Genomic DNA, 17,813 nt, shown 5'->3' on the forward strand with positions numbered 1-17,813 from the left:
AAGGCTTGGCTGAGTGCAAACAGCTTGCACATTTGAACGTTTGAACCAATTATTAGGCAATTTTCCTAACTCTGCTCTTACAGGAGTTTCCCTATCAATTACGGAATACCCATTGTGTTTTCTCCCTCAATCACCTGGGAGGAACCGTCTACTGTCCTGTTCTGAAGAGAGTTCCTCTTAGGTCTTGGTTGGACCTTTGTATGATAATTAAGATTTAAATCCCCTGTTAGGAAATTTGCTGGGTTAAGGGAATTTTCAGTGGTTAATATTAAATCATCTTTTTCTAACAGAATAGTTCTATACTTTTAGATTTTTGAGTTAGTAAGCTACTTTTTTGCCTTTTTTTTTTTTTTTTTTTTTTTTTTTTTACTTAGGATACTTCTGAACTGGTGAGGTGTGCTCACAATGAGGTTTCCTCTAAAAGTTATTTTTCTACTTTCTTCTGCTAGCAAAGCAGTTGCCGCTACAGATTGGATGCATTTGGGCCATCCGCAGTTTCCTGGGTTAAGGATTTTTGATAGGAAGGCTATGGGTTGTGAGTGGCCTCAGTACTTTCGGGCTATGCCCTTGTTTGCACTGACAAGCAGGTGGTATTGGAGTGTTACAGGGTCACAGAGAAGACCTTCAATTATAAATTATAGGTTTTAAATTTACCCTGGCTTTTAAAGGAATAGGGTACACTGTTTTTTCTTTACTACTTCTATCCTCTCTCTCTCTGCCTTCTCTCTTTCCCCTCTTTTCTCTCTCTTTCTCTCTGCTTTCTCTCTTGGTAGATGGATTTTGGGAACACAGTGGAAAGACATTCACTCGTTGCCCCCCTTTGCCACTATAGGAATATGCGTGCCTCCCTGGCTGGGCACAGTGGCTCACGCCTGTAATCCCAGCACTTTGGGAGGCTGAGGCGGGTGAATCACAAGGTCAGGAGATTGAGAGCATCCTGGCTAACACGGTGAAACCCTGTCTCTACTTTAAAAAATACAAAAAATTAGCCAGACATGGTGGCAGGTACCACTAGTCCCAGCTACTCCGAAGGTTGAGGCCGGAGAATGGTGTGAACGCGGGAGGCGGAGCTTGCAGTGAGCCAAGATCCTGCGCCATTGCACTCCAGCCTGGGCAACAGAGCGAGACTCTGTCTCAAAAAAAAAAAAAAAAAAAAAAGGCACCTCCCTTTAATTTACTCAATTTGCTTTCATCCTGATCTATTATGTTGTTGTAGACACAGTTCCAGTTGTTAAAGTACTGGGTCATCAGTTCTAAGGCCCTGGCCAAAGAGCTGAGGCTTGGAGATTGTATTGCAGCGGGGGTAAGTTGGGTAGAAAATGGGGGAGGAGAGCATCTTACACAATGGGAGAGCAATCCTCTTAGCCATTTACAAACTTGGGGCCCTGGCAAGGGTGGTGGGGAACAGGTCCCACATAACTGCCCATGTCGAGAGCTATATACCTAAATTGGGAGTGACACTAGGGGCAAGACTCCCTGGGTTCATAGCCTAGGTGCGTAAGGATGCAGCGTAGAGCTTCCTTAGATCCCTTTGGAGATACAACTTGCTCTGATACTCGGGAGAGGAAGTGAAAGTCTGAAGCATTAGTACCTACGAGGCAGGGATTGGAGGAAGTAATTCAGAGGTAAGCAGAATTTTGGGGCTACACTTTCAAGAGAGTGGTGGTTGGGACCCAGGAGGTATGGGTCAGAAGGAGAGGTAGGGGCGTACACATGGGCGACCATGGAGTAGAGACTTCTGGCTGTGCCATGATCTCAACCAGCCAATGCTGGGAGTTCAGGATGACAGCTTTCTACCTCTAGTCTGGCCCTCGGCTTCCCCAGGAAAATTGTGAAAGTGGAAGCTGCTTCCAGGCAGACCGTGCTCCCAACCCAGAAGGGTTGGCGATAGTTGGAAAGCCTGTACCCAGAAAGCCTCACACCTGAGTCTTAAGTCCAGTGGCCATGCTAATCATTTTTAAGCAGCTGATAGGTGCCTGGTATTTTCCTCCAATTCTAAGAATAGGACAGAATAGCAAGTGAAAGTGGTCCAGTATTACTCACCGCTTTGGAGAATCCCCATGCAGGCCACCAAATGTTACCAGCGCGTCTTTGTTCTTAGAGCCCCCAAGATGGTGGCGGGCCGCTCCCAAGATGGCAGCAAGCCTTTTGCTCTCTGACCTGGGGTTCTTGGCCTCACAGATTCCAAGGAATGGAACTCTGGGCCATGTGGTGAGTGTTATAGGGCCATGTGGTGAGTGTTATAGGGCCGTGTAGTGAGTGTTATAGCTCTATTAGAAGCTGTGGGTCACGGAAGAGAACCATGGAACCCAGTGACTAATGTTCAGCTCAATTAGGATGAACCTGGGCACTTAGCTGCGCAGGAACAATGGCGAGCCTTTAGCCCAATCAGGAGCGGCAATGGGCATCTCACTGGATCAGAAGCACAGTGGACACCCTGCCAGATCCAGAGGGGTGGAAGTCAGCGGTGGATCTGCAATGATGGCGATCAGCAATGGTGGATGACGAGCAAAAGTTCACCTCAAGCCAGAACAAAGATGGACCAGAAGAGTGTGCAGTTGCAAGATTTAACAGAGTGAAAACAGAGCTCCCATACAACAGGAGGGCACCCAAAGCGGGTAGCCACTACCGGCTGGAACACCTGGATTTTTATCCTGATCACTGTCCCTTCCCCTGTGCCTTCAGGCGATAGATGATTGGCTATTTTTTGCCTCTTGCTTTTAGCCTAATTGGCATTTTAGTGAGCTGAGTTAAAAGCCCTGTGTTTGAAGGTGGGTGTGATCACCTTCCCCAGTTAGGCTTAGGAATTCTTAGTCGACCTAGGAAATCTAGCTAGTCCTATCTCTCAAACATCGGTTCATCAGTTGCCATAAATATACCTCTCTCATGCAAGATGTTGATAATAGGGGAGAGGTTGCACAAGTATAGGGGCAGAGGATACATGTGAGCTCTGAAATTTCTGCTCAATTTTGCTGTGAACCTAAAACTGCTCCAAAAAAATGGTCTATTTTCTTAAAAAGATGAGACTGTTGGAGTATTTAAAATGGATTACCTCTGGGAAATGGGAAATGAGATACTGATTTCCTATTTCAACTGAGACCAGTTGCTTTTTAGATCTGTCAAACAATAGTTGGGTTCCTTGGTTAAACCCACCATTTCTCATATTTCACATCTTCATCCTGTTACTACGTTTCACTCTTACTTTGCTGGAGTGTATCTTTAAGAACTCAGAAATGGTATATGACAGGCAAATTTTCTAAATTCTGTATTTTGTCCCCACAACTGCTTTCACAGTTGAAATGGAAAATGGAAAAGAATGAGACAGGTGACTTTTACCCTTATGAACTATATTTAGTAAACCACACTCATGAAGTACTTTGATAAAAATGCAGAATAGAAGGAAAAATTCATCTGGTCAAAATGTATTCTACAGTCCATTAGGAAAATAAAGTTAGATCCACATTTCAGATTTTGTATCAAAATACAATCAAGACAAGTTGAAAGTTTAGCTATAAAAAAACTTAAAAGAACATATACTTAGTTTCATAATCTTAGAATTCAGAAAGACTTCCTCAGCATAATTATCAACATTAGAACCCATAAATAATGATAGATCTGACTACACAAATGTACTTTTTTTTTTTGAGACAGAATCTTGCCCTGTCACCCAGGCTTGAGTCCAGCAGTGCAATCTGAGTTCACTGCAACCACCGCCTCCCAGGTTCAAGCAATTCTCCTGTCTCAGCCTTCCAAGTAGCTGGGAGTACAAGCCCATGCCACCAAGCGTGGCTACTTTTTGTATTTTTAGTAGAGATAGGGTTTCACCACGTTGGTCAGGCTGGTCTCGAACTCCTGGCCTCAAGTGATCCACCTGCCTCAGCCTCCCAAAGTGCTGGAACTATAGGCGTGAGCCACCACACCTGGCCCAAGTGCACATTTTTATATAAATAAAATATCCTTATATAAATAAAATACACACCAAGCTATATAACCAGTGTTTAACTCTGGAGAGAACAATGGCAACTGGAGAAAGGGATTAGGAAAGATCTTCAGTGGAAAGCACCGAAACAACAAAACAGAAAATAATAAATTGGGCTTCACCAACAAAACAGAAAATAAATAAATTGGGCCTCACCAAAGCTAAAAACTTTTGGGCATCAAAAGATACTATGAAGAGAGTGAAAAAGAAACCCACGTGGGAGAATGGGAGAAAATATTTGCAAATCGTATATCTGATAAAGGGCTGATATTCTGAATGTATAAACAACTCCTATAACTGAACAACAGAAAAACAATTCAAAAATAGGCAAAGGACTCGAATAGACATTTCTCCAAGAAGACATAGGAATGAACAATATGAACATGATAAGATATTCAACATCACTAATCACTAGGGAAATGCAAATCAAAATCATGATGAGATAACACTTCACATCCATTACAATGACTGGTGTAGAAACAAACAACATCTGAAAACAGCAAATATTGGCAAGGATGTGAAGAAATTGGAACCCTATGCATTGCAGGTGGGAATGTAAAATGGTAGAGGTGCTGTGGAAAACAGTATGGCAGCTCCTCAAAAATTACATGTGATTCATATGATTCAACAATTCCACTTCTGGGTATATACCCAAAAGAAATGAAAACAGAGACTAGAACAGATAGCTGTTTACCCATATTTGTAGCAGCATTATTCATAATAGCCAAAAAGTAGAAACAACCCAAATGTCCATTGGATAAATCAAATATAGTCTGTAAATACAGTGGAATATTATTCAGCCTTAAAAAGTAATGAAATCCTGATACATACTACAACATGGGTGAACTTTGAAGACACTGTTAAATGAAATAAGCCAGATACAAAAGGACAAATATTATATGATTCTACTTATATGAGGTACCTAGAATAGGGCAATTCATAGAGATAGAAAGTAGAATGGTGATTATCAGGGATTGGAAGAAGGGGAGAATGGAGAGTTATTGTTTAATGGGCATAGAGTCTCAATTTGAGATTATGAAAATATAGGAGACAGAGGAACCACTTTCAAAAAAAATTTTAAAGGTACACTGTGAGGAAACAATCAGATGAATCCAGAAAGTAAAACATTCCTTGGGAACTGGCCATTCCCTTCAGTAAGCCAGTGCAAGAAAAAAGGCAGTAAATTAGATTGAAAAAGATTGAAAGGATATTACAACCAGATAAAATGTCTTGCCCCAGATTAGATATTAGTCTGGACAAAGCTGCTGTAAAAGGCATCAGGGAGACAATTGAGGAAATTTTAATATGAATTAGGAATTCGGGGATATAAATAAAATATTATTAATTTTTTTCAGGCATTATAAGAATACTTTGCCCACGTATGAAAATGTTCTCTTTTTAGAAATGCAAACTGTGTTAAGAGGTGAAATGTCCAAAATCTCTATAATTTACTTTAAAATAATATACAAAAATACTTTAAAATAGGGATACAATGATAAATAATGTTATGTCATCTAATTCCTAATTCATATTCAAATTTCCTCAATTGTCTCCGTAAGACCTTTTACAGTAGTTTTGTCCAAACCAATATCTAATCTGGGACAAGACATTTTATCTGGTTGTAATATCCTTTAAATGTCTTTTTGAGTTGGTGCAAAAGTAATTGTGGTTTTTGCCATTATGAAGAAACTAAGGGGAATTACATAGGAGGTGACCACGGATTGAGTACTATAGACTTGCAGTCTCTGAGAAAGTGACATTTGAGCTGAGCTATTAAGTGATTGCCAGCTATGTCAGGTAAGGTCCTCCAAGGTCTAGATGACAAGACAGGATTGGTTTTAAAATAGATCAGAAAACACCTGTGAAGGATAAAGTTGTGGCAAGCAAGAGAAGGCAGGAGAGTCTTCAAACCGCAATGCAGTTCTGGCACCTGGGAAAGGAGAGCAGGAAAGAAAGAGCATTGGATAGGAAGAGTTTTCAGAGTGCAGCACAGTTGTGAGAAAGTCTCAGGCCAATGGGAGTCCCCAAGCAGAAATTGCCTATCAGAGGAGTCCTGCCTTGAGCAAGAATGGCCCAGCTCTGGTGTCCCCACTGACCATCCCATTGTTAGTGCTCAGTCCTTGGCTGGATGTAGTTAGCCTCAGTATGAATGCCAAGGTGGATCACAAGTTATGGCCACTAGAGGGTGCCAACTCTGCTCTTCACAGCAGGTTCTCTTGAAGGGAAATCTGAGCCGCACACCTTCTTAGCTGTCCTTCCAGCCAAAGATCTGGAGGAAGAATCTATCAAGAGGAGGAAATGGCAAAGGCAGAGTCCCTAAAATATAGGAAAATTGTTGGTATATTTGAGGAAAAGAGAAAACTGAGTAAGTTTGCAGCATAATGAGAGTGGCAAACTGGCACAAGAAGTCAGATTGATAAGCAGAGGCCCCATCATATGGAGCTGAAAAGCCTATGATAAGGGGGTAAATTTCATTCCAAGTGTAATGGAAATCCATCAACCAGTTGTTTTAAGCAGTGACTTATTATGATCTGATTTAGGTTTTAGATTCAAACTTCCTAAAACATTAATCTGTATTTATAGCATTCATTTCTTCATATTTCATTTTCTCCCAACCCACAGCAAGTCTGATTTACATCCTCACCTCTCTATTGAAAATGCTTTTACTAGGTTACCAAAGGCTTGTTAATTGCTAAGTTCAATTGCTTCTTTCTAATTCCCATCCTAGTTGTCTCCTGGGTCACATCTACACATTAGCCACTCACTCCTTAAAATTGCTCTCATGGCTGCTTTTCACTACTCCTTTCTAATTTCCTTCTATGGCTTTTTAAAATCCATTCCCTAAATTTTTTTATTGGCAATTATGTCTTTAATACTTTCATGTTATCCCTAGGCACCCTCACCTGCTAAATTTCACCTACATGCTGATGACTCCAAAATTTCTAACTTTTTTTTTTTTACCTCTAGCCCTCTATTCTCACTCTTCAAACCCATATTTTCATCTGTGAGTCATGCATTTCCACCTCAGAGCATAATATACCAAAACAAAAATCATTACCTTCCTTAAAAAATGCTGCTTATGGCCTGGTGCAGTGGTGCACACCTATAATCTCAGAATTTTGGGAGGCTGAGGTGGGTGGATTGCTTGAGCTCAGGAGTTTGAGACCAGCCTGGGCAACATGGCAAACAAAACCTTGTCTCTACAAAAAATACAAAAATTAGCCGGGCATGGTGGCACAGGCCTCTAGTCCCAGCTAGTTGGGAGGCTGAGGTGGAGAATCACTTGAACCCGAGAGGTGGAGGTTGCAGTGAGCTATCATCATACCACTGCGCTCCAGCCTAGGTGACAGAGTGAGACATTGTATCAAAAGGAAAGAAAGAAAGAAAATTCTTATATATTCTCTTTCTTGGATAGTGACATCACCAGTCACACAATTCACATAACTTCTTGGAATAACATTTAACTCCTCACTTATGGTCAAAGTATAATTTTCAAAATGTAAAGACATGACTGTCATATAATTATGGAATGAATAGGTCTCAAATGTCTGTCTCTTTGATGAGAAAACAAGCATTATGGTAAAGCTGGCTTAAAATTAGGGAAATTGAGTATACATAGTGAGTCACAAAAGATGTTTAAACTTATAAGCTGAAATAAGTTTGCTAAATTACAATGTCATACAAGTTACTGTTCTATAGGTCAAAATAAACTATAGCCTTTGGAGTTATGTTCTCTGCTAGATAAAAATGATTTGCATCTCTGTAGGGCAAAAATCTACAAGTTAACTTTTTGCACACTATAAGTTCTAATAAATGGCATATAAATCAAACAAAGGTATATCTCCTGGAGAATAAAATAATCATTGGGGAGATCCATTAAGCAATGCTCCAGTATGACATGCAGTCATTCCTTGGCCTTATTTCCAAGTTCTGGATGTTTTTTTTCTCATACTTGCCGTTGATCTTAAATCGCCATTATGTGGTGATGGAGCTATATTTTAAAGACAAATCTGTCTGACTTCAATGCCTATGTTTTTCCCCACAAAGAATATGAGTTGCTGGCTAATTCAGATACCATACATAAGATGAGAAGTAAGGACTGAGAAGAGGTCTCTGCTTTTCAAAATCAGTAGGACACAGTGATTAAAAGAGTATGGCATTAGACAAAGAGAGAAAAATATATCAATAGATAGACCTATTTATATAGTCCATATGATCTACTACAAAGGCAACAGTACAATTCAATGGGAAAAAGAAGACCTTTACAATAAATGGTGCTGTAGCAACCAGATATAACACATACAAAAAGATATGAATTCTGATTCCTGCCTTGTACCATACACAGAAATTTACTTGAGAATAATCATATACCTATATGTAAAAGAAAAAGCTATAAAGATTCTGAAAGAAAGTATCAGGGAATATCTTTATGACTTTGGGGCAGGCAAAATTTCTTAAACAGAACTTAAATAGCTCCAATCATGAAATTGAAACTTGAAAAATTAGACATTATCAAAACTAAACATTTCTGGTCATCAAAGACACCAGTAGAAAAATGAAAAGGCAAGTCACAGACTGGGAGGAAAAATTTACAATATACATACCTCACACAGCATTACAAATCAATTATAAAAAGACTAAACATCCTATAAGAATAATGGATAAAAGATTTGAACAGCACTTCACAAATGTGGCTACCTCAATAAACACATGAGAAAGTATTTAACATAATTAGTTAAATACAAGTTAAAACAAGTTAAAACCACAATAAATAATGTCATGCAGGCACCAAAATGGCTAAAATTAAATTTAAAAAATTTTAGGTCAGGTGCAGATTGCTCATGCCTGTAATTCCAGCACTTCAGGAGGCCAAGGCGGGCGGATCATTTGAGGTCAGGAGTTCAATACCAGCCTGGCCAACATGGTGAAACCCCAACTCTACTAAAAATAAAATTTGCTGGGCGTGGTGGTGGGTGCCTGTAATCCCATCTACTCGGGAGGCTGAGGCAGGAGAATCACTTGAGCCTGGGGGGCAAAGGTTGCAGTGAGTTGAGATAGTGCCGCTGCACTCCAGCCTGGGTGACAGAGCGAGACTCAGTCTCATTAAAAAAAAAAAAAAAAAAAAAAAAATTAAAGACTAATGATATCAGATGGTGGCAAGAATGTGAATCAGCTCTCAAAATTGCTGGTATCAGTACAAAATGATACAACCACTTTGTAAAATTGTCTGTCTTTCTCTACTAATGTTAAACATTCAGTTACCTTATGACACAGCAATTTCAGTTGTAGGTATTTACCCAAGAGAAGTGCATGTGCCCGCAAAAAACTTTCACAAAACTGATCATTGCAGCTTTATTCATAATAACCCCAAACTGAAACAATTGAAATGTCCACTGACAGGCAAAAGAACAAATAAGTTGTGATATATTCCTACAGTGGAATAGTATTAGTGATAAAGAAAAAAAATAAAAATAAAACTTCTGGTATAGTCTACAACCAGGTTGCCCCTCATGCATTGTTTTGAGTGAAGTAAATCAAGTATAAAAGATATATAAAAGAATACACACAACGAATATGTAGTATAGGATTCCATTTATAGAAAGTTCAACAACAAGCCAAAGTAAACAATGTTTATAGAAATCAGAGTAGGGGTTACCTCTGGACAGGCAGGGTTGGAGGTAGTCGTGATAATATGTTCTGAAAAGAAACACAGTGGAGTTTTACGGGGTGTTGGAAATGTTTTGTGTCTTGATCTGCATGGTAGTTACCTGGGTGTATAGATGTAAAAATAATCTAACTGTTCATTTAAGATTACTGCACTTCAGCAAAGGAAAATGTCAACAGAGTGAACAGACAACCTACAGAATGGGAGAAAAATTTTGCAACTATGCATTTGACTAAAGTCTAATATCCAGCATCTGTAAGGAACTTAAATTTACAAGAAAAAACCCCATTGAAAAGTGGGGAAAGGACATTAAACAGATACTTTTCAAAAGATGACATACATGCGGCCAACAACCATATGGAAAAAAAGCTCAACATCACTAATCATTAGAGAAATGTAAATCAAAACAACAATGAGATACCATATCTCACCAGTCAGAATGGCTACTATTAAAAAGTCAAAAACCAGCAGAGGCTGGTGAGGTTGCAGAGAAAAAGGAACGCTTATACACTGTTAGTAGGAGTGTAAATTCGTTCAACCATTGTGGAAAGCAGTGTGGCAATTCGTCAATGCCCTAAAAACAAATACTATATGACCCAGCAATCCCATTGCTGGGTGTATACCCAAAGGAATATAAATCATACTATTATGAGGACACACGCACACATATGCCCATTGCAGCACTATTCACAATAGCAAAGACATAGAATCAACCCAAATGCCCAACAATGGTAGACTAGATTAAAAAAATGTGATACACATAGCCCATGAAATACTATAAACCCTGTGAAATACTATGCAGCTTAGAAGGAATGAGATCATGTCCTTTGCAGAGACATGAATGGAGCGGGACGCCATTATCCTTAGCAAACTGACAGAGGAACTGAAAACCGAATACCACATATACTCACTTATAACTAGGAGCTACACGATGAAACACATGGACACATAGAGGGGAACAACACTGAGGCCTGTCAGAGGGTGGAGGTTACAGGAGGGAGATGATTGGAAAAAATGACTAATGGGTACTAGGTTTAATACCTGGGTGATGAAATAATCTGTACAACAAACCTCCATGACACAAGTTTACCTACATAATAAACCTGTACATATACCCCTTAACTTAAAATAAAAATTAGATAAATAAATAAGGATTGGCACACTTTATGCATTTTACTAGATATGTTGTCCGTCAAAAAGTCTTAGTTTTTCATGGGGCCTTGGTTTGCAATTTTTGTAGAACCAGGGAAAATAGTCTAGATTATAAAGGATCAATGAATAATGATGTAATGAAAATTAACTTCAGTTTCAAGAAATTTGATTTGAAAAGAAGGAGAAAATTAAGGAAGTAATAAAAGACATCAACAAGTCAAAAACGTTTTCAAAATTCCTTTAGAATTGGGAATGACTATGAGGGAGAAGAAGCCAGTGGAGAAGCGTAAGTTAAAGATGGGAGCAGAGAGAAGAGAAAGTTGATATCTTTGAGTCAGAAATGGAAGAGTTACCTAAATAATGAGAAGGAAGCTGTCTACCTCATCAAATAGAGCAAAGGAAGAGAGTAGGTAAAGAAACATAGACACTATGCATCTGACAAAAGTCCAATATCCAGCATCTATAAGGAACTTAAATTTGCAAGAAAAAGACAACCCCATTAAAAAGTGGGCAAAGGACATGAACAGACACTTTTCAAAAGAAGACACCTTTCAAAAGAAGACATAATTTAGGGACTTTTACTGTACCTGGCCTCAACCTTCTTACTAAAATGGGAAGTAAGAATATCTACTAAAATTCAGGAGGTGTAGGGAAAAGAGGACTGGAGGTAGTGAGCTTGATGAAGTCAAGTAGCTATGTCATTATCTGTGAAATCCTAGGCAAGTTACTTTGCTTTTTGAGTTTCCTGACTCATATGATGGAAACTACATTCACCTCACAGAGTTGCTATGAAGATGTAATGAGCTAATGTCTACAAAGTGTCCATATTAGGCAAACAGTGAATATTAGTTCCCCTTTTAAAGGAGCAGAGATGCTGAAAATTACCCTTCCTGAATAGTTTGGTGAAAACAACGAATAACCTGGAGTCAGCATAAAAAAGACCCAACAGAGAAGGATATAGAATCTAGTGCAAAGCACTTTCCTAACATTTGTGAGGGACAGTGCAAATGAAGTCCAAAAAACTTTGTCTAAATATTTACAACTTATAAATCAAGCTAGCAAAGTATTCAGTAAAAGATGTTCTGTCCTCCTCCTTTCATAAATATAGCTTAGAAATGACTTGAAGTCCAGTTTCGAAGTTAGAATCTCCAGATTCCTTGGAGTTCACACTGAGTCTTGGTGATGTGAGAAGAGCCAGAACAACTCTGCCTTCTTCCACCTCTGTCCCACACTGAAAGGGGTCTCGGGTGTATGTATGAGGATACTCCAGCCTGCAAATCCAAGCTCTGTTCTCACCGTTGGCATCGTTGGGTCATTTTTGGGCTTAGGGTTATACATTCCTATGGCATGGTCTTTGCCTTACAAAAAGCCCTACCAGCAAGCTCAGAGCCATTTGGGCAGAAAATTCTGAGGGTCCGAGTACCTGGAGCTTTCTCTGGAAGGGAGCACTGTGGGCTTTGGGTGCTCATTAGGCCCCAGAGGCTCCTCACCTCATAGTGGAGGAGTGTGGCTGAGGAAGGGCCAGAGTGGCTCCAAAGTATGGGCCCCTGAGCAGGCGCCTCTCATGCCCAGAGCCAAGAGCTATGTAGCTAGTCACATTTAACTCTAAGATTACTCACACTTCGAGTCCCAATAGTAAATACAGGTAAACTCCAGTACTCTGACTAGAAAGAGCAAAAGACTCAAAACCAGAATATGCTAAAAAACAGAAAGAAAATGAAGTACAACCTATAAATCTTTATTAAGAAGCTCTTTTCTACTTAAAAAGTAAGCAATGTAGCCTTCTGAGTTATTGTGATCAATTGAAAACTTCCCTATAAAGCACTGTGTAAAACTGAAAATGATATCTTAATCTCAGATATGCTCTGCAAATCAGGATACTTAATAGCTAGCAGTGACCTGAAAATGCTTTGTGAGCCTTGGCTGGAGAAAAAGAAATTTTCTACCCTGTATTCTTTGTCTGGCTTTATAGTTCTTAAAATCAAGCAAGTTGTATTTACATATGCATATTTGTAGATTCATAGGATGTCTGTGAACTCAAATGGTGTTCTTATTACAACAATCAGAAACAAAGAATTTTGCATTTTTTTGACAAATTCTCATTAGTAATGAGGCACTAAACATGCTAGTGAATACAACATAGAGGAGAATATTAATCAGGTTATTTTTAGCTACCACCTACATACACCATCAAGGCAACATCAAGGGCAGGAGGGAAATAATGATTCTTTTAGTTTAATAAACCATGATGTTTCTGAAAATTTCCTCTTTCCTTTCCAAATCAGGCATCTAATTATATAAGTTATTACTGTGGCAACAGATTAGATACAAGGAGAAAGAGAAAGAGTTGGGGGAAGAATGAAGGAAGGAAGAGAGGGTGAAGGAGAGAAAGTGAAGGTGGGAGGGAGGGAAAACTAGGCTATGAAACAAACAAGAAATAATCATTAAAAGAAGAAAAAAAGTATTTTTACTGAAGAGTAGAATGTGGGAACTAGTAACCAGAAGAAAAAGGGAACACTGAAAAAAATGTGTTTAGGATTCAAACCAGTCAATATCAGAATAAAGTAAAGGTAAACTTTGTGAATGTTGATAAAAGATGCTACAAATCACAGTAGTAGCTTGCAAAAGATAGGATGAGGAAATATATACATACATTTCAAAACTATGTAATAAACCCTGCAAGTAACATTCAATAGAAGATACAAAGATTACATATTTTATATAACATTTTATATAACATATACATTATATATTGTTACACATAATATGTGTTAATTTTACAACTATTTGAGAAGACAGCTCACATAAAAAGATCTACAAATCCTTTTTAAACATAGAACTCAAACAACATCTCTAAAAATAAGATGAAAACAAACTACTGTGAGATAAAAATTTTTACCCAATGAATTTGCAAAGACCTCGGTTTGGTAATACAAATTTACTATAGAAAGTGTAGCAGGACAAAACTTCCTTAAATATTGTAGATGGTTAAATCATTTGGGGCAACTTTTTTGGAAAGCCTTGGAAACAGTATGTATCAAAATTTAAAACGCACATACCCTTTGAACTAGCATTTATACTTTTGAGAAATTATCCTTTAGATATACCTGTACTTGTACAGAGAGTATGTAAAAAGCTATACATGTAGATTATAAGAGGAAAAAGACTTGAATGTTCATTAATATAAGGCAGGTTAAATATATTCATTTACATTCATATTGTACAATTATTATGCCCTTGATAAAAGGTAAATAAGGTAAATCCTTAGGCACTAATATGCAATATGTTTGAAATATATCATTAAGTGAAATTTAAAAAGTGCAGTGTATGTAACATACTATCATCTGAGTTACAAAACAGTAATAAAAAGGGGTTGGGGCCACTTCATATTGTCAATGCTCTTCAGCCAAAGATCCCCAGAAGTACTTAAGTTAAACAAGTTGGATTTAATATTTTGTGCCGCAAGGGAGAAAGCAAGGAATTGTGTGATCTCTCAGCGAAAATGTGTAAAAAGAACTTCATAAGGATTTGGCTTTGGTTTGGGTTTATGGAAGTAAGGGCAATTTCATGACTGAATATCTTAAATTTTATCTACAGAGAGGAAAGACTATAGGGGGACAAAGCTAGAATTGGGTAAAGTTCAAATTTCTCCACTTGGCCTTCACTGGTACGAGTGAGGATGGAGCCATAGTTTTGATGTTTGGCAGCAATAAGTTTGTTATTTTTCTACAAAGTTTTCTGTCTTGCTAGACTGCCTTTATCCTTGTCCTTTGACTCGAAGGAGCAGACTTTTGCTGGGACATTTTTTTTGTCTGTGGCCATTTGCATTTCCAGGTTGCCAGCTTTGCAATTACCACCTGTGACATGTAAAGGGAAAACAAAGACTAAGGAACTCACTATCATGTCATTCTTCAGATTGTGAAGTTCTCACCTCTTCTGCCTTCTCTATACTAATCAGAATATTCATGTTTGTTTTATATATTATGCCCAGGGTTTTTTGTTGTACTGGGAAAAGTATATCTATTGCATCTTCCTGGAAATGGAAGTCCTCCTGGATATACTTTTGTTTGGTTTGAATTTTTTGTCATAAGCATGAATGCCATAGATTATTACATGCTTTTCTAGGACTGATAATTGCTCAATCTTAATGAAAAGAATAATGGGATAAAGTTGGGGTAAGTAAAACTGCTTAGTTTAGGTGATCAGGAAAGGCCCCTCTACAATACTTGAGCTGAGATTAGAATCTAGGCTTGTGAAGAACTGCAGAGCAGAGGAAGGGTAAAAGCAAAAGTCCTGAAGTAAGAACAAGCAAAGTATAATCCGGGACAGAGTGCTAGTGTCAGTGAAATGCTAGAGCCAACTTGTGTCAGCTCAGAAGAGCCAACTGTTAAAATTTTAGGAATTTTGTGAGCTGATACACAATTATTATTAAAAATTAAATTATATAAACTTATAATTAAATATTTGAAACAAAAGCAATAAATAATTAAAAATTTATCATTTTTGGATTATTTTACATTTTCCTATTATCTATGTTTTTGAAATTATTTATACCTAATACACACACACATTGTGGAAATACTATATAATACTATAATACTACACTGCTGTGCAACTTCAGTGACCTTATACTGATGTATTTAAGTTGGTGAGAGTATTTACACCTCAGATACTGGCAAATGTTACAAATCAGGGCTTAATTTGTGGTTTTTCCAACTGTCTAGATTTAAGAACATGATGAAGAAAATGTTAATAATACAGATTAAACTTAAAAGTATGTCAAGTTAGTAACCATTACATTATGCATAGCATGAATAAACAAGGAAATAGCCTTCCAGTATTTAAAAACTATCATTTGATTCAGCCAAGAAGTCACTCAGATCATCGATAAAGGCATTAAGTTTCAACATATGTCTTCATTGTTTTACTTTTATCTTACTTATGGAGGAAGGAAAAAGAGGGGAGCAGGAAAGAATAGCACTTGTAAATTTTATATTACAAGTGCAAAAATTTATAGACATTATCACTGCTTGCCTTATTTATTGTATCTGTGTCAGATGGGCACCTGTAACTGTAAGGGAATCTGCGAAACATGCATTTTAAACATTGCTGCCTCTAAACAATGATTCTGTTAATAAGGAAGGAGAAGAAAGTAGTTGGCTAGAAAAGTAGACAAGGCAGATGGGGCAAGAATGGAAGCCCAGAAACCAGCAGAGGCTATTCTAGTGGCCCAGAATACAGAAGATGGAGGCTTATACTAAGGTGGGGGTCATGGGAAGGGAGAAGACTGGACAGATTCAAAGTAGCATTTGGAGACTAAATGAATAAAACAAGATTGGAGGAGACTGAGGAAGGAAGAATTAATAACTTTCTTAGGTTTGGGGTTAGAGCAACTAGGTGGATGGTGGTTCCGTTTACAGAGATGAGAAAGACTGGAAGGAAAGTATGGGTGCAGAAATGGGGAATGAGTTTGAACTTAGAGACAGTAACTTTCAGATGCCTTTTTAAAATCTATGTGGGGCCTGACACCGTGGCTCACGCCTGTAATCCTAATACTTTGGGAGGCCAAGGCGGGTGAATCACCTGAAGTCAGGAGTTTGAGAGCACCTGGCCAACATGGCAAAACACCGTCTCTACTAAAAATACAAAAAATTATGCCAGGCGCGGTGGCTCATGCCTGTAATCCCAGCACTTCGGGAGGCCGAGGCGGGCGGATCACGAGGTCAGGAGATCAAGACCATTCTGGCTAACACGGTGAAACCCGTCTCTACTAAAAATACAAAAAAAATTAGCCTGGCGTGGTGGTGGGCGCCTGTAGTTCCAGCTACTGGGGAGGCTGAGGCAGGAGAATGGCATGAACCCGGGAGGCGGAGCTTGCAGTGAGCCGAGATTGCGCCACTGCACTCCAGCCTGGGCAACACAGAGAGACTCTGTCTCAAAAAAAAAAAAAAAAAAAAAAAAAATAGCAGGCATGGTGGCTGGTACCTATAATCCCAGCTACTCAGGAGGCTGAGACAGGAGAATCACTTGAACCCTGGCGGGGAGGCTACACTGAGCCGAGATAGCGCCACTTCACTCCAGCCTGGGGGAAATTGTGAAACTCCGTCTCAAAAATAAATAAATAAATACATAAATCAATAAATATGTGGAACTGTTAAGTAGGAAGTCATTTATAAGAATCTAGAGCTTCAGAGAAAAGTGAAATCTAGGAATAAATTTGAATAATCAATATTTAAATAGTATTTAAAGTAATGTAACTAGACAAAATCAACTAGAAACAGTGTGTATGTGATATATATGTGTATATGTGTGTGTGTGTGTGTATATATATATATATATCTATAGTTCAAAACCGCAGCTAGCATATTGTAAGAGGTATGACCAATGTATTAGAAAGAAAACCAGGAGAAAAAAAGATATATATATATGATGTGTCTACATATATATAGATGTGTCTATATATTTATGTATGTGTGTGTGTATATATATATATAGAGAGAGAGAGAGACTTCAAGACCAAAGCTAGCATTTTGTTAAGTGATATGACCAATGTAGTAGAAAACCCAGGAGAAAACCAGTCATGCTGAAAACCATATAGGAGAAACTGGTCAACTTAGCTGGGCTTGGCAAAATTGGTAACCTCATCAAAAGCACATTTTGTAAAATGGTGGCAGCCAGAATGAATTAATTAAAAGTAGTCCCAGCATGTCTGTTATCAACCAAGATTTATGTAAAATGTATTCTAAAATTTTTTTCTAATTATGAGAGCTCTAAGGTGGAAACCGTTTTAAACTCACAAGTTTACCTGGCAATTGGAGACCGAATTCCTTTAAATTGACTCTATTATGAGTCTATCCCTTGTTGATTGCCCCTTTCCCCATTTATTATTTATAGCAAAGGTTGCACACTTATGGTCTGATGGCCAGATTGTGCCCACATATTTTGTTCAAGCTGTATAGTATTGGCTTATGCAGAATTTTTAAATTTTTAAATCTTGGAAAGAAAAGAATCCTCATC

The sequence above is a fragment of the Macaca fascicularis genome, chromosome 6 (genome assembly GCF_037993035.2).
Source record: "Macaca fascicularis isolate 582-1 chromosome 6, T2T-MFA8v1.1".
In the NCBI taxonomy this organism is placed as follows: Eukaryota; Metazoa; Chordata; class Mammalia; order Primates; family Cercopithecidae; genus Macaca; species Macaca fascicularis.